The sequence below is a fragment of the Gymnodraco acuticeps genome, unplaced genomic scaffold (genome assembly GCF_902827175.1).
Source record: "Gymnodraco acuticeps unplaced genomic scaffold, fGymAcu1.1, whole genome shotgun sequence".
Classification (NCBI taxonomy): domain Eukaryota; kingdom Metazoa; phylum Chordata; class Actinopteri; order Perciformes; family Bathydraconidae; genus Gymnodraco; species Gymnodraco acuticeps.
Genome location: NW_022990558.1, coordinates 359,221 through 377,181, shown reverse-complemented (window position 1 = coordinate 377,181; position 17,961 = coordinate 359,221). Strand labels below are relative to the sequence as shown.

Below are 17,961 nucleotides of genomic sequence, written 5' to 3'. Positions count from 1 at the left end.
GCGAACGTCTACACCATCATGAGGAGAAGTTCTCTGTCATACACCAGGCAGTGAGGGACCTGGCGGAGCAGCAACATGGACTCCAAGCCTCGGTCAACACCCAAATCAGCGACATGGCGGAGGCGGTGCATCGTGTGCTGGCACGCCTGGACGCCGGTGCCACTGCTCCGGCATTACCTGATGCTGCGGCTCATCCTCAACAGCTGGCAGCCCCTCCTACTACAGCGGCGCCGCTTCCTGGATCTCATGCTGTCCCGTTGCCTCGCTTGGCCCCTCCAGATAAGTTTTCCGGAGATTCCAATGACTGTAGATCCTTTCTGACTCAGTGTGATCTACACTTTAAGTTAATGCCCTACATATATAGCTCTGATTATGCTCAGATTGCATTTATCATTTCTCATCTGTCCGGCCGTGCGGCGGAGTGGGAGAAAAATTATGCAACTTGCAACTCTGTCTCTCAGTTCATCCACTCGTTTAAAAGAGTGTTTGCACATCACACACCAGCTGTAGAGAGCGCACAGAATTTGACATACATTCAGCAAAATCAACGCCGAGTGGCGGATTATGCAATTGAGTTCCGCACTATGGCTATTGATTGCGATTGGAATTATTCAGCGTTAAGGGACATATTTCGGAACGGACTATCAGAGAAAATTAAGGATCATTTATTGCTTATGGATCCTCCCACAGACTTAGAAAGTATGGTAGCGGCTGCTATTAAGATTGACAATCGCATCTGTGAGAGAGATAGAGAAAGAAAGAAGACTGCCGTTTCGTCCAGCGGAACCAGAGGGTTCTCAACAGTTGTTCATCCTGTCCGGAGGACATCATTCGGCTCGTCACCTGCTTCAGAGGCCACAGCGCCCCCCATTGACTCGGAGGAGCCGATGCAGCTCGGCAGGGCCAGAATCTCACCGGAGGAACGACGTCGCCGCCTAGTGGAGGCAAGATGTTTCTACTGCGGTCAACAGGGTCATCAACAAGCCATGTGTCCAGTAAAAGAACAGGCTCGCCGGTGAAAGGGAAGACACTGGTGAGCCAATCGGACTTTTTTGACTTCCCTCCACGCACATTAACTCAAGTTATGCTATGTGAAGGTAATCAGGTTATTGAACAGGGGGCACTTGTAGATTCTGGAGCCGATGAGAGTTTTTTGGATAAAGAGCTAGCTCTTAGGCTTAACCTGACGTTGACGCCATTACCTTCGCCGTTAAAAGCGAACGCGTTAGATGGGCGCCTACTATTCACTTCTTTTTTTCTCGTGGTCGTGAGAGGACGCTGGCGTAGACTGTTCGCCGCTTCTCCGGCTACACCTAGTAGTGTTTTTGTTTGTTTGTCTTTTGCCAGCTCTAACTGTCGGCCTCTTACTCAGCCGTGTATCTCATACTTCACGTTTTATGTGAACACGTCTTTACACCCAATTCCTCTGATCTTTTACCTGTACGCAGCAGCTGCTACACCAGCTCCTGTAGCTAGCTGTAGCAGTTAGCTGTAGCAGCTACTCCGGCTCCAGGCTCGGTGTTCTTTGCTTTCCTGTCATCTCCGACGGATTGCTCTGTCCTGCCTTCCCTGCGTGCCCCGACTCTGGACTACCCGTCGCCGACTTTCGATCACTCATTGCCGACTCTACCCTGTGCCAACATCACCACTGAGTGCTCGACAAACCCACTGCTGCCCGCCGGTGCGGGTTAGCTCCGCTCCATCTCAACGGCTGGGGCTTCGGCTACCCTCCTCAGAACATATCTGGATCACCCGTCCTCACCCGTCTCACCCCCTCTGTGCTGTCCATGCTGAGAGTTCTGTTCCACGACACATTCAAATCCATCCCGGAGTGGGTAGCCGCTTGGTTGGGACCACCCTCTCCCAGTTGGCTCTCAGCTAACGTAGCATCGTGCTACCATACCACCGGCTCTATGATGCTGAAATACTCCACCGCACAACTGGTTACTCTCAATACTTGTATTATGCAACCTCTACGCTTAGCAGTCCTCAACAAGTTTGGGCTGTTACGTAGCAGACCCCAGTACATCCATAGAGGCTCTCGGCGTAGGTTTGTTGTCGCTGGGTCGGAGCCTCTCTCCAGCTGGTCCTGCGCGCGCACCGTCCCTGCCTCGCTACATCATCACAACAAACCTCGCACGTGCATTGGCAATCTGAAGGCCCTGGTTTGTGTCGACCGTGTCATTCTGCTCACACCACCAGCATCCAGTAGCAACGCCCCCACATTCATGCTGCTGAATACCCGCTCCCTCAATAATAAAGCACCACTCATTCAGGACATCATCACTGATAGGAAAACGGACTTTGTTTTCCTAACGGAGACCTGGCAAAATCAATAAGACTTTTTCACCTTAAACCAAGCCACACCCCCAGGCTATATTTACCGACAGAAGCCCCGCTCCCTGGGTCGGGGTGGTGGGCTGGCTGTTATCCACAGAGCAGAAATCCCGATAAAACAACTAGCTGTGGTAAATACAACCTCTTTTGAGTGTATCGCCTTTTCTCTGGCTGGTTTATCACAGCTACAGGTTGTCCTCATATACCGCCCCCCCAAAGCCTCCGCCATCTTCATGTCTGAGTTCGCTGAGCTGCTCATCTGTGTCTGCTCCAGGTCTCCATCCACATTACTGCTTGGTGACTTTAACATCCATGTCGACTCTAGTACATGCACCTTTGCCTCTGAATTTCTCACACTACTCGACTGCTTCAACATCACACAGCACGTCCAAGGTCCCACCCACACCAAAGGTCACACGCTGGACCTAGTGTGCTCTATAGGCACCCCTCCCTCCCATCTCCAGTGCCTGGACCTAGCTGTTGCGGACCATCTTGCCATACTCTTTACTGTTCCTGTCCCCCTGCCCACTCAGCGTGCAAAACGCACCATCACATTCAGAAACACAAAATCACTGAGTGCACCAGCCCTGACCAGCATGATAGCAGCCCACCTAGCCTCCATTCCCCTTACCACCACTGTGGATGGCCTGGTTGCTCGCTACAACTCAGCTCTATCCCTCAGCCTTGACTCTCTAGCCCCCCTCAAAACCCGGACTGTCTCCTTCACCCGTTCGGCCCCTTGGTTCACCACTGAACTCCGCGCCCTGAAGGCTTCTGGTCGTCGGCTAGAGAGACTCAAAACAAGAACTGACCTCGCTGTCCACCGCGAAGCATACCAGGACCATGTAAAGGTCTACAAAGAAGCCCTCTCCCTGGCTAGGTCTTCCTACTACTCCACCCTCATTGGCATCCAACAATCCCAACCGAGAATGCTGTTCTCAACCATAAACCGGCTTCTCCGCCCCCTTGATCCCCCCCATCCCCCAGGTGCTCTTGATCTCTGCTCGAAGTTTCTGGATTTCTTCCAGGCAAAAGTTGATTCCATCCACCAGCAGCTTCTGGTGCCTGGCCCCCCACCTACTTCAACCGCACCCCAGCCACAAGGTATTACTCGTCCACCTAGGTGTTGCCTCTCCACCTTCTCCCCAGTGGATGTCATCCAAATTACCAAGCTGGTTACTAAGGCCAAGACATCGACCTGCTCTCTTGACCCCATGCCCACAGCCTTGGTCAAGGCAGCTCTATCCACCATCTTCCCCATCATTGTTGACATTGTGAACTTGTCCCTGTCTTCTGGCACAGTCCCACCCTGCCTCAAAACTGCCTCAGTCTCTCCAATCCTGAAGAAGCCTGGCTTGGACCCGGAGGACATCAACAACCACCGGCCGATCTCAAACCTCCCATTCGTGAGCAAGATCCTGGAAAGAGCAGTTGCCGCACAACTGCAACACCACATGTCACTGCATGAGCTCTACGAACCCCTCCAGTCTGGCTTCAGACCATATCACAGTACTGAGACTGCCCTCATCAAAATCACAAACGACCTCCTCATCGCATCTGATTCTGGCCTCATCAGCATTCTCATCCTCCTGGACCTCTCAGCAGCCTTCGATACCATATCCCATTCCATCCTCCTCAGCCGCCTGTCTGACTACCTTGGCCTCAGTGACACAGCTCTTGCCTGGTTCGTGTCCTACCTGTCTAACAGGAAAAACGTTGTCACCATCAGTGACTGCAGCTCCCCTCCCGCCCCAGTCAACCAAGGTGTACCTCAAGGCTCTGTGCTTGGACCCCTCCTATTCAATATCTACATGCTCCCACTTGGTCAAATAATCCGCCAACATGGTCTCAGCTTTCACTCTTATGCTGATGACACACAGCTCTATCTCTCCACCAAACCGTCCACTCAGCTCCCCCCTCAATCCCTTGTCAACTGCCTACAGGACATACAAAACTGGATGTCATCAAACCTGCTCAAAATCAACAGCAATAAAACAGAGCTCATGATTGTGGCTCCCAAGACGCAGCTCCAGAAGGTTGGAGACCTGCTTCTCTCCATTGACGGCTGCTCTATCTCCCCGTCCACTGAAGTCCGCAACCTGGGAGTCATCCTGGACACCACCCTCTCTTTCCAGGCGCATGTCAAAGCTGTCACCAAATCCGCCTTCTACCACCTAAAAAACATTGCCAGAATCCGGCCTTCTCTCTCTGACTCTGTGGCAGAAACCCTGGTACACGCCTTCATTACATCCCGTCTGGACTATTGCAATGGAGTCCTGTCCGGGGTTCCCAGCAAAACCCTGGATAGGCTCCAATATGTCCAGAACTCTGCCGCCAGGCTTCTCACCCACACCAAGCCATGGCACCATATCACCCCCACCCTCATCCACCTACATTGGCTGCCGGTCAACTCCCGGATTCAATACAAAACACTCATCCTCACGTACAAGTCCCTCCATACCCTCGCCCCCTAGTACTTATCGGACCTCCTCCATCCCTACACCCGTTCTCGGAGTCTGCGGTCCTCAGACACGGGCCTGCTCTCCATCCCCCGCTCTCCCCTCCGTACTGTTGGTGACAGGGCATTCAGTGTTGCGGCCCCCACCCTCTGGAATGCACTTCCTGCCGAGATCCGTAATGCTGCCTCCCTGGTCATCTTCAAATTATCACTAAAAACACACCTGTTCACCCTGGCCTTCGGGCCCTAGCCCTTTTCTGGTCCCCTGGCTTCCTTTATTTCTTTCTTTGGTTTGCCCGTTGATTGTTTTGTTTGTCCACCATGTACAGCGACCTTGGGTCCCTTGAAAGGCGCTATATAAATATAATTTATTATTATTATTATTCACAGTGACTCATTGCACCACACCTGTAAAATGACAATCAATGACACTCATGTTGAGAACATAGTTTTTCATGTGTTTAAATCAGCTCAACACCCGATCATTTTAGGTTACCCTTTGTTACTTTTGCACAATCCTGTCATTGATTGGCGGTCATGGAAAGTACAAGATTGGGGAATGTTGTGTAAACAGAAGTGTGTACACGATCAGAGTAAGTTGATACTGAGGAAAATCTCCACTTCTAAAGCAGACTGTCACAACGAACCTCTTTCTGACTATTTTTCTGATTACCCTGATTTATCAAAGGTCCCCACATGTTATCATGATCTAAAGGAAGTCTTTAGTAAAGCTAGGGCGAGTGCACTACCACCCCATCGGCCTTATGATTGTGCTATAGACTTGTTGCCAGGATCCACGATTCCCAAGGGCCGTCTGTACTCCCTGTCAGCTCCAGAAAAGGGGTCCATGAAGGATTACATCGACACCTCACTCAAGGCAGGACTCGTCCGACCGTCTTCCTCTCCTGCCGGAGCCGGCTTCTTCTTTGTGAAGAAAAAAGATGGTTCTCTCCGTCCCTGCATCGATTACAGTCCACTGAATGACATCACGGTAAAAAACAGATACCCCCTCCCTCTCATTGACTCTGCTTTTGACCTATTGCAGGATGCTAAAGTGTTCACAAAACTGGATTTACGCAACGCTTATCATCTGGTAAGAATAAGGGAGGGGGATGAGTGGAAAACTGGATTTAATACCCCAACAGGACATTACGAGTACCTCGTAATGCCTTTCGGGTTAACTAACGCCCCAGCAGTTTTCCAGGCGCTGGTCAATTATGTACTCAGGGAGTTTTTGAATGTGTTTGTCTTTGTGTATTTGGATGACATTTTAATCTTCTCTCCTGATAAGGAGACTCATGTGCAACATGTCCATCAAGTACTACAGCGCCTACTGGATAATCACCTGTTCGTAAAAGCAGAGAAGTGTGAGTTCCATGCATCAACTGTCTCATTCCTGGGGTTCATCATTTCTCCTGGACAAATCCTGATGGACCCTGCAAAGGTCAGTGCAGTGGCAGACTGGGCCACCCCCACCAATAGGAAGAAGGTACAGCAGTTGTTGGGGTTTGCTAACTTCTACAGACGATTTATTAGGAACTTTAGCTCTGTTGCTGCTCCCCTTCATGCACTGACCTCACCAGGGGTTAACTTTGTGTGGGGCCTCAGGGCCGAGGAGGCTTTTAATGAGTTAAAAAGAAGGTTTACCACAGCTCCCAAACTGACTGTTCCTGATCCTCAACGACAGTTTGTTGTGGAGGTGGATGCCTCCAATGATGGGGTGGGGGCCATTCTCTCACAGAGAGCGGCTGGGGATCATAAGATGCATCCTTGTGCCTTTTTGTCTCGCAAACTATCTCCCGCAGAGAGAAACTACGACGTCGGAAACTACGACGTCGGAAACCGAGAGCTGTTGGCAGTCAAGATGGCTCTGGAGGAGTGGAGGCACTGGCTTGAGGGGGCGCCACAGCCATTCTTGGTTTGGACCGACCACAAGAACCTTCAATACATCTGCAAAGCTAAGAGGTTGAACTCACGCCAGGCGGCAACTTTTTTTCAACCGTTTTGACTTTACATTGTCTTTCAGACCTGGGTCCAAGAATGGCAAACCTGACGTCCTCTCACGCCTCCATGACCCAGAGCCAAGGATCCAGAGCCAATCCTTCCACTCTCCCGTGTGGTTGGGGTGGTGACATGGCCTATAGTAGATCAGGTGAAACGTGTCAATGGTGAGGGGCCGAAACCTAGTGGCTGTCCATTGGACAGGCTATTCGTGCCTGAATCCATGCGGTCACAGGTTATTCATTGGTCTCACACATTACTGCTCACTTGTCATCCAGGGGTCAAGCGGACCGTATTTGTCGTTCGACAGAGGTTTTGGTGGCCTTCCTTGGTTAACGATGTCTCAGAATATGTGGCTGCCTGTGTAGTTTGTGCCAGGAACAAGACGTCATCAAAATCACAGATGGGACTGCTGCAGCCTCTCCCCGTTCCCAGCAGGCCCTGGTCTGACATTTCGTTGGATTTTGTCTCGGGTCTTCCTCCATCCAAGGGTAACACTGTCCTCACTGTAGTGGACAGGTTTCTCTAAGATGGTCCATTTTATTGCCATGCCAAAGTTGCTGTCAGCTAAAGAGACTGCTCAGGCGTTATTGACTCATGTTGTCCGTATTCATGGTATTCCCAGAGACATTGTGTCGGATCGAGGTCCTCAGTTTTCCTCCAGGTTCAGGAAGGAGTTTTGCACCCTCCTGGGAGCGTCCGTCAGCCTCACCTCAGGTTATCATCCCCAGTCCAACGGACAGCCGGAACGGCTGAATCAGGAGCTGGAGACGTGCCTGCGCTGCCTGGTTTCTCAAAACCCTGCAACCTGGAGCGAGCATCTGACATGGGTGGAGTATGCACGCAACTCTTTGCCCACCTCTGCTACCGGATGACGACGGTGGCGGATCAACGGCGGCGGGCGGCACCTACATACAGACCGGGGCAGCGGGCGTGGTTGTCCACAAAGGATCTGCCACTCAGGGTCTTGGCAAAGAAGCTCGCTCCGAGGTTTGTGGGTCCATTTCCTGTCACTAAAATAATCAATCCTGTATCTGTCCGTTTCCGTCTGCCCAGGTCACTACGGGTTCATCCAACGTTCCACGTCAGCCGAATCAAGCCGGTTCTGGAGAGTCCCCTGGTTCCACCCTCCAACCCCCCCCCCCCCCCCCCCCATGTTGTTGATGGCGGTCCGGTGTACTCTGTCAAACGTCTCCTGTCAGTGAGAAATCGAGGCAGAGGTCGTCAATTTCTGGTTGATTGGGAGGGCTACGGTCCTGAAGAACGGTCCTGGGTCCCGTCCAGTTTTATCGTGGGCAAAGACTTAATCGAGGACTACTACAGGTGTCATCCGGAGGTCCCAGGGCCGTCAGGTGTCGTCCCTAGAGGGGAGGGTACTGTTGTGCGTAGGGCTGAACGATTAATCGATTTTAAATCGAAATCGCGATTTTAAATGATGCGATTATCAAATCGCAAAGCCTACGATTTAATATATATATTTTTTTAAAATATTTACAATTTTTTTTCTTTTTTTCTTGTGTGTCAGTCATCCACACCAATCAGAAGTGCTGTGCTCCACATGTACCAGCCATTGTTAATCAATCAGAAGTAGCCCATGATAGAAGGTGATAGACAGATTGATCCAATCACCTGCCAAGTGCTTCTGAAAGTGCCTTCTCTTTCCAAATGGCTTCCAATGGAGCTTTAGATGGTTTGGTGAAACAAACCATCTGGGTCAGGTTAGTAATGCTCCATCACATGTTTCTATTACAGGGTGAATCTTAAACTGAAGCTTGACTTTAAAGCAACCCAACGGAAGTTTCATGTAAGTTTAGTTTTTTCACTCGTAGCTCGGGCTGCGGGGGTGCTAGAGACGGGAGTACGTTGATACGACCTTCCTAGCCGGAGTTATGGCCGCATTTTACAATAAACTTCTGTTGGGTCGCTTAAAAACAAATATCGCAATTCGAATCGCAATCGCAATATTTGTCAGAAAAATCGCAATTAGATTTTTTTCCAAAATCGTGCAGCCCTAGTAGACGGCTCTGCTAAGATTGTTCCCTAGTTTAGGTTTCATGTTATGTGTTTAGATAGGTTCCTGTTTTATTTTTGATAGTCTTGTCTACCCTCATGTGTCTAAAGTACGTTTCCTGCCTTGTCTGTTTTCCCACTGTTGTGATTGTCTAATTGTCTTCACCTGGTGTTGTCTGTCTAGTATATATAGTTCTCGTCTTCCCCGGTCTCGTTGCGAGATTGTCTTGTGTGTTCCAAGCCTTCCAGCGTAAAATCCTTTTGTCATTGTCCATAGAGTTATCGTCCATAGAGTTAGATTAGTGTATTAGTAGTTTTTGTTTTGTTGCTTTATGTATTCAGTGTGTTATGACCTGTCTACATTAAAACACTTTATTTTTGATACTTTGTTTGTCTCTGCATGTGCATTTGATTCCACGCCCTTGTACAGCCCTAACAGTTATAAAGGAAGTTTGAAACCTCCTTTCCTTTCATTTAGAGAATTGGAACGGCGCTTAACATGGCTGCTACTGACGTACTTTGATGGTGGCGATGAGTTGGAAGATGGCAGGGAGGCTCTCTTTAACAAATTTGGAGGGCATTGGGTCAAGTGTGCATGTGGAGTTAATTCCAGTCATGAAGTCGGACAGCATATAAGAGATTACATTTTGTGTTCAAGCTAGATCACTCAGGTACCAGATTACCGTCTGCTTTGTGCCCCTTAACTATGAACTAGCTTTCTCTGGATATTGCAGAATTGTATTCTTGAAAAGTTGTTTTTATTGTTTATTTAATTTGTTTTCTATATGCAATTTGGTCTACTTGATTGTATGAAAGGTACTATATTTTTGTTGTGGAAAAAGGTTAGAACTCCTATATCAAAATCTGTAGGCTACAAAGAGGTATATAAAGCTCCTGTTAGTAATACACTACAGGAAAAGCCCACTTTGAGGCTTAAAGCTTGGATGCTGTTGTCTCAAACATGTTTTATATTAGTTTATCCTCTCTTGGAAAATGTGTAAATAAGATGTAGCATTCTTTTAGATAAAGAATTAAGAGGATTCAGTTTTCAGTTAAACCTAAATGATTGTTTAAACTCTCAAGTATAGATGTTATGCATGTTTTCCCGTTGCCTGAGTCTATTTCTGCCTCCTTTGGCTTTATTGATTTCTATCTTTTTTTTCCTCTTTATTTCCTGCCATCATTCTCTATCCGTTTAGAAGATATACAGTTCAATTACTTGTGTACACACACACTTTTATTGAATGCAGGCGTACCTGAGCATGGCCATGGTGAGCCTCTGGGGGAACATGTGCACGATGAGGGCCCTCAGGGTCTCCAGGCTGGTCAGCTCGTGGGTCAGGTGCACCCTGCGGGTCTCCTCCCCGAGCTGGAGGAACAAGATCCCTGCATTTATGGATGGGGAGGAGCAATGAGGGGGATCCACGGTGGTTGAAGGGGGGTAATGAAATTGAATGTCAGGGGTGAAAATAGAAAGTGGAGGGATATTTTTTACCTTAAAAATATTCATCTTTTTGTTGATTAAAGGAGTAATAGTCAACTAAATACCAATTTTAGCTTGAATACGCCCACTTTGCATATTCAAACTTACCCCGCAACCACTGACACTGAATTCAAATCAATGTTTCCTACAACACTTTCTGTTGATTTATGTATAAAAACAATTTTTCAAAATGTTTGGGGATTTGATAATGCAAAAAACAAGACTGTTTATATAATGTTTAGAAAAAAGTGTATTTTTTTTACAACTTTTAAAAATAACTTCTGCTAACCAACAATGCTCCTAAGGTTGTCTTCTGTGTCATCTTATCTATCACACCTGAACAAATAAAAGAGAGTCCCATGAAACCACACTTGATTATCATCAGTATATTAGCTGGAAGCAGCAAGGCAATGTGAGCACAGTGAGGATTCACACCAGAGTTTCAAGTAATATTAAGTGAAGACGCATAAATTAACAGTGTTAATGTTGTTGAGGTGGTTCTTGAAAAGTAATTCAAAGAGAGAGTCACGTTAGAGCTTATGCAGGGTTACATAATGCATTCAGTTATACATGGCCTTAAAGGGGTGCCCACACTTTTTCAGCATGGGAGCTACTTTAAAAATGACCAAGCCCAAAAGATCTATCTACAGGGCCGCCTCTGCCCAATCTGTGTCTCCCTCTCCTGACAGCCCGTCAGTATCATGCAGCTGGCGGATCCAGTAATGAGGGACCCGACAGTAAAACTAAACATATCTATAACTAGTTTAGGTAGTTTGAGAGGTAATTAAAATAGCTACGTGTGATGACCTAACCTGAAGTGTGTGTTTTGCTCCTCTCACCGCTGCAGGTGATCATGCAGAGCTGCGTGTGGACTTGTCAGCAGCAGCTGATCTCTCTCTCCCGTCAGATTAGACTTTACTCGCGTTTATGTCCATCGATCAGATCTAGCTAGTTCTAGCTATTGATATGACTACCTGCTTATCAAGACACCTAAACAATAAGTGTCGCTATTCAACCGGGTGAGGCCGCAAAGTATAGCGCAGCATTATGCATTTGTTTACATGCCCACCGGAACCCCGAGGCATTACCAACAGATCAACGCACAATCAACCCATACAGGACATCTCTTTCTCCACATTAAATGTTAGACATTAGAATATATTGTCTATTTTTGTCTGTCATATAAGTGGCGCAACTGATGCGGTATTGTGCTAAGGGGAAATTATTTTGACCGGACATTTTGACTGGAGGGATTTAGATTTGCCGGTCTTCAACATATTTTACCGGTCAAAGACCGGTAATTACCGGCTAACGGGAACTCTGTTTCTGATATGTAGATATATAGAGAGAAAACCTATGCTAAGCTAACTCCTGTATTTGCTAACAGATGTCTATGATTGAAGGCAGAGTGTAGCACAAACATTGTGTTAATCAAAATGTTCTGAGTTCTGACCTGGCGCTCGCAGCTTCGCCTGGCTGGAGGAGCGTGCCAGTGGCAGGCTCTGGCGGAGCCGGTTCATCCGGTTAAAGCCAATGGGCATATCAGGCTCCGACATGGTCTCCAGATTTTCAGCTGACGCAAAGGAAACCCTGCTGGCCTGGTCAGCAAGAGCCGGCTGTGTCGGGCTAAGGCGTGCCACACGTGGGGTGCGAGACTGCAAGACACAAGATGAGAAGATAATAAAAAGCCAGGTTAGTTGCAAAGATAACGACAAATGATGCGGAGACATCTATTGCTGCTTCCATGGTAATACACAGAAACATTTACACAGGCACAAAAACGAACAACTTGGCCTCAGGAAATCAATGCAAAGAGACAAAACAGGGACTGAAAAAGAAAGCTTTAAGCACACAGGCGCAGAGTAAATAAACAGTTTAGCTCAGACAAAGCAGCCTTTAAATGTTACTCTGCCAACAGAAGCTTAACTAAAAGAAAGCTGAATCCTGAAGATAAAACTAGAGCGCCTCAGATAGAGCGGCAGCAGCGCTGAACAAACCTACACTAACCTAGAGTAAAAATACGCCCAGACTGCCCTCGGAAAGGTCTACCTGGGACAACAACTACTGAACAATGCTTTAATTACATTTTGAAAGGGGAGAGTGTGTAGAAACGTGGACAAAAAAAAACTGGGCTGGCTGCGGCAGTTGGCGAGTGTTGCTGAGGGAAGATAAGGTAAATGGATGTTATTCTGGAGCGAATAGAAAGCCCTCTAACCCCGAGCAGGTGACAGCGAGCTTGTCACAATCTTAGTTTTATGTCACGGTTTTAGTTTGGTCTGTCTTGTCATGGTTTTATTTTGCAATTCTGTTCTCCCAGTGTCTTGTCTTTCTTCCTGTCGTTAGTTTCCCTGGTGTGTCTGATTGTCTGATTGTGTATCATGGTTTTGGATTTATGTTTTCCACCTTTGTTTTGAAATGTTTTCCTCTTTGTATAATGTCTGGTCCCTCTCCCTGTGTTTTTCCTCCCTGTCGTTAGTTTCCCTGGTGTGTCTAATTGTCTGAGTGTGTTCACCTGTTGCCCTTGTGTTTCTCCTCCCCTGCCCAGCTGTGTCTTGTCCTGTGATTACCCTTCTGTGTATTTCGTCTTGTCTTCCCCTGTGCTCCATGTCTGTTCATCGTCATTTCATGTCACTGTCACCCATGCTTGTCCGTGTCTCCTGCCTGTTCCCGTATGTAAGTTTGTTCCTGTCTGTCGTGCTCCCCGGTTTTGTTTCTGTTAATTAGTTTCTTGTTTTTTCATGCCTTCGGCTTTTTATAATAAAGCTCGCTTTTTGTTAACGAACCTTTTTTTGTATTTTTTAACTGCACTTGGGTCCTATTTTCCCCAAACCTGACAGTACGAATAGACCAGTATGGACCCAGCAGTTTTTTCATTTAGCCAAGAGCTTTATGAGCTTAAATACAATCTGGAGGGTATTTTCAATGACTGGAGGAGGGCCTCATCCAGAGAGGCCAAAGAGGCTGCCCTTAACGAGGCACGCAGGGAGGTTGACAGCAGGCCCTGGCTTAGGAGCTTGTTGTCTGAGAAGCTAAGAATGTTTACTAGCAGCCCTGAGTGCCAGCCTCAAGCCTCAAACCCCTTCTTGGGATCCCGCCTTGCCTTAGGAGGTCCACGGAGCCTCCAAAAGGTCTCTAGGAGACGCAAGGCCAGGATTCCAGCCGTGGCCCCAGCAGCCATGGTTCCAGCCCCAGCAGCCATGGTTCCGGCCCCAGTTCTGGCCCCAGCAGCCATGGTTCCGGCTCCAGTGCCGGCCCCAGCAGCCATGGTCCCTGCTCCAGAACCGGCCCATACAGCCATGGTTCCGGCCCCAGTTCCAGCCATGGTTCCGGCTCAAGTACCGGGCCCAGCAGCCATGGTCTTGACTCCGACTCCTCGTCACCTGTTGACTCTTCGGCCGACGCCAGCTCCCGAGTCCTGTCGGCGTACCGGCCGACTCCAGCACCTTGTCTCCTGTTGGCTCTCCGGCCGACGCCAGCTCCCCGTGTCCTGTCGGCGTACCGACCGTCTCAAGTCACCTCTCCAGTTCCCTCTCAAGTCTCCTCTCAAGTCACCTCTTGAGTTTCCTCTCAAGCCTCCTTTCAAGTCACCTCTCGAGTTCCCTCTCAAGTCACCTCTCGAGTTCCATCTCAAGTCACCTCTCGAGTCCCCTCTCAAGTTCCTTCTCAGGTCCCCTCTCGAGTCTCCTCTCGAGTTCCCTCTCAAGTCTCCTCTCGAGTCCCCTCTCAAGTTCCCTCTCAGGTCCCCTCTCGAGTTCCTTCTCAAGTCACCGCTCGAGTCACCTCTCGAGTTCCCTTTCAAGTCTCCTCTCGAGTTCCCTCTCAAGCCTCCTTTCGAGTCCCCTCTCGAGTTCCGTCTTGAGTCCCCTCTCCAATCCCTACTCAAGTCCCTTCTCGAGTCCCTACTCAAGTCCTTACTCAAGTGCCGTTGGAGGTTCCGCTGGGGGTCCTGCCAACTAGTGTTAATTTCGTTGACTAAAACTATGACGAAATATGTTCGTCAACGACCTTTTTTACCATGACAAAAACGAGACGATGACGAGACGGCACCGACGGCAGTAAACAATAACTGTAACGAAATCATCATGCAATATCGTTGACGAAAAGTGACGAGACGAAAATGTAGTTTACTAAATAAAAACTATGCCAAAATCTCTCTTTACTTTCGTTGACGAAAAATGAGGAGACGAAATATTATCAAAGATAACGTTACATCTCTGATAGTCAGTTTTTCTCCCAGCAGTTCCATTTCCGGTGCTGCGGCAGGGCAGCAGCTGTGTGTGTCCGTGCTGTGCGCGGCGGTAGATTTGAATTACACCGGGCAGCGGCACACTGTGAACTGTCAGGAAGACTCGGGTCTAACTCATGGTCTAACTAACCTTATTTAACAGAAAATAAAATGGCAACAACAGGGCTTGGGAGCAGTGGTCGCACTCGCGTTAACCGAAGACCCCCCCCCCCGTCAGCGCGAGTGAGAGATAAATTGTGCACTCGACGGATAATAATGGATTATGACGGAAATGTTACGATCCTGTCCATCAAAATGACTGACAACGAAAAAGTCTAAAGCCACCACTGCTTGGGAGAAAGAAACGATGTGATATTTGGGCCCATTTTCGCTACAATGAGGCGGAGAAAAAAAGCAAATGCATTGTTTTATCAGAAGGGAAGCAATGTGGCCATAACACAGCTGGTGAAAACACCACAAACCTGAGCAGATCCTCTCTGCAAAGCTGCTTAATCATTCAACCTGTGTTTTTCATCAAATAAGGACAAGATATAATCTTATTTATTTATATATACTAAAATGACAAATTATTGGTTTTGGCTAGACTAGTTTGACTGAAATGTTCTATATAATCTGATGACTAAAAAAGACTTAACAGTTTTCATTGACAAAAAGTAGACTAAAATAATTAGTTTTCTATGACTAAAAAAAGACTAAAATGCTCAGACTTTTAGTCGACTAAAACTTGACTAAATAAAAACAGGATGAAGGTGACTAAATATGACTAAAACTAAAAAGAAAATGTAACACAGGACTAAGACTAAAACTAAATTAAAAAATAGCTGACGAAATTAACACTACTGCCAACTCCATGTCCTGTCCCGTTGGGGGTCCCGCCGACTACTCTTCTGCCGGGGGTCCTACCAACCCTATGTCCTGTGCCGTTGGAGGCCCCGCCGACTACTCTTCTGCCGGGGGTCCTGCCAACCCTATGTCCTGTGCCGTTGGAGGCCCCGCCGACTAGTCTTCTGCCGGGGGTCCTGCCAACCCTATGTCCTGTCCCGTTGGGGGCACCGCCGACTACTCTTCTGCTGGGGGTCCTGCCAACCCTATGTCCTGTGCCGTTGGAGGCCCCACCGACTACTCTTCTGCCGGGGGTCCTGCTAACCTTATGTCCTGTCCCGTTGGGGGCCCCGCCGACTACTCTCCTGCCGGGGGTCCTGCCAACCCTGTGTCCTGTCCCGTTGGGGGTCCCGCCGACTACTCTTCTGCCGGGGGCCTGCCAACCCTGTGTCCTGTCCCGTTGGAGGCCCCGCCGTCACCTGTCTCGCCGGGGGTCCTGCCAACTCCTTGTACTCTTCCGCCGGGGGCCCTGCCTACTCCTTGCCTACGCCTGTCCCACCGGCTCCGGTGCCTGTCCGGCCGACACCGGGTCCTGTCCGGCCTCCGGAGCTGTGCGGTCTTCGCCCCCGGGCCCGGCCCCCTGAGTGGCGCGGCCTTCGCCCTCGAGCCCGGCCCCCTGACTCCTCGAACTCTGCCTTGCCCCCGGGCCGTCCGCCCGAGACCCCCTCCATGGACTCTGCCTTGCCCCCGGGCCGTCCGCCCGAGACCCCCTCCTCGAACTCTGCCTTGCCCCCGGGCCGTCCGCCCGACACCCCCTCCTCAAACTCTGCCTTGCCCCCAGGCCATCCGCCGAGATCCCCTCCATGGATTATGCTTTGCCCCGGAATGTCCGTCCGAGTCCCTCCTCCGGACCCCCTCCACCCACCCTTCTAGAGGTTTTGGACTTTTTAGGGTTTTTTGGGATGTCTGGAATCCGTCCCTTGAGGGGGGGGTTCTGTCATGGTTTTGGATTTATGTTTTCCACCTTTGTTTTGAAATGTTTTCCTCTTTGTATAATGTCTGGTCCCTCTCCCTGTGTTTTTCCTCCATGTTGTTAGTTTCCCTCCACCCACCCTTTTGGCCCTAGTGTTGTGGCTTTATAACTGGAAGGTCACCAGTTCAAGACCAAGTGCTACCGAGGTGAGCAAGGCACCCTACACTGCTCCCCGGGCGCCGTTCAAAATGGCAGCATACTGCTCCTAACACTAGGATGGGTCAAATGCAGAGAAACAATTTCCCCACAGGGATTAATAAAGTATATCAAAGCCTCTATCCGTGATGCAGATTATCGCCAATATTTTACCTGTCCAACTGCAACCATCGAGGGAGCCCAAATTGTGAAGGACCTCTCATTACAGCTCTACCAGGAGCTGCTGCAGCAGGTTGGCTTTTAATGAATCCTCACTGACAGACATTTTCCAGCCCAAAGAATACAGTAATGAGCTCCCACAGTGCTGTGAGAAGCATCGCCTTATGCATCCGTGGGTTTTGCTTAGCCCTCCTGAGTAATGTACGGATGCACGCTTGATTTCTTGAGGCGACAACAAGCATGCAAGCGTGGAGCTTGGTCAGGCATGTGTGCGCAAACATGAAGGAAACACTAACGAATCCAAAGACATAAAAGATTCAAATACACACACATAAACTGTTGCATCACATTATGTCTTTGGGATCTTTCTACTGTTTTGAGAGTTCTTAAATTAAAGTGTACACAAACAGAAACACCTTTCCCAAACATTGAGAGCAGCCTTACGGATTATGTGAGCTGCCGCTCATATGTTTGGAGATTTACGGTCTCAGAGTGAGCCAGACGCCGCACACCTTCTGCCTGCAAACACACAAGAGTCGAGGAACGCAGCATACTGGAATTATGAAGTTTTGGTTTAGTGAAGTGTGAACAAAAAGAGAGAAGATAGGGGTTAGGAAGAGTGCTTGTTAGAGTCTATATGCACAGGAGAAATGAAGAAGATAATTTTCTAACAGAAGAAAGAATAAAGGAGAGGAACTTAAAGATGGATGAAGCCAAATGTTCTCTAACTTTTCCCTAACTAGGTTCGATTTTCTCTTCGATTTGCAGCAGAGGAACTTTTCTTCAGGTTGAAAGAAAGAAAGTGAGCTTGGGTAACACTGGTGTTTTATTTTCCAGAGCAACAGTCAATAAAGCTTCCCATGGGATGTCTCAGTGAACTCCCTCGCTCTTACTCTCTCCTGGAAATCATCCATAAGACACTCACTGCAGTTGTCGTTCATAAAAAGGCACTATTATGCTTTTTTGTGTTTTCCCTTTCCTGTAGTGTGTTCTATAGGTTTGTGTGCATTCAGAGGGAGTTTCTATCCAACACACTAACCCCTCGATTCCACCGGGTCCGTCTGCGCCGTGTGACGGCCGCGTTACGGCTGCGCCGCGGCGTTCGCTGAGATCGCGGCCACTCTAGTCAATGGGTGCTATTCCACCAGACGCGCCGCGTTACGGCTGAGAATCGTCCCAGAAGCGTCTCAGCGGTGGGCTCCGCTCAAAATAGGATGCAAGTCTATTTTCGACGCGAGGCGTTGCAGAGGCACCGG

General features: G+C 48.8%; 1 pseudogene; it reads right to left on the bottom strand.

Annotated features, from left to right (window-relative positions):
- Positions 1 to 17,961, bottom strand: part of LOC117553508 — a 159,070-nt pseudogene that overhangs the window by 50,277 nt on the left and 90,832 nt on the right.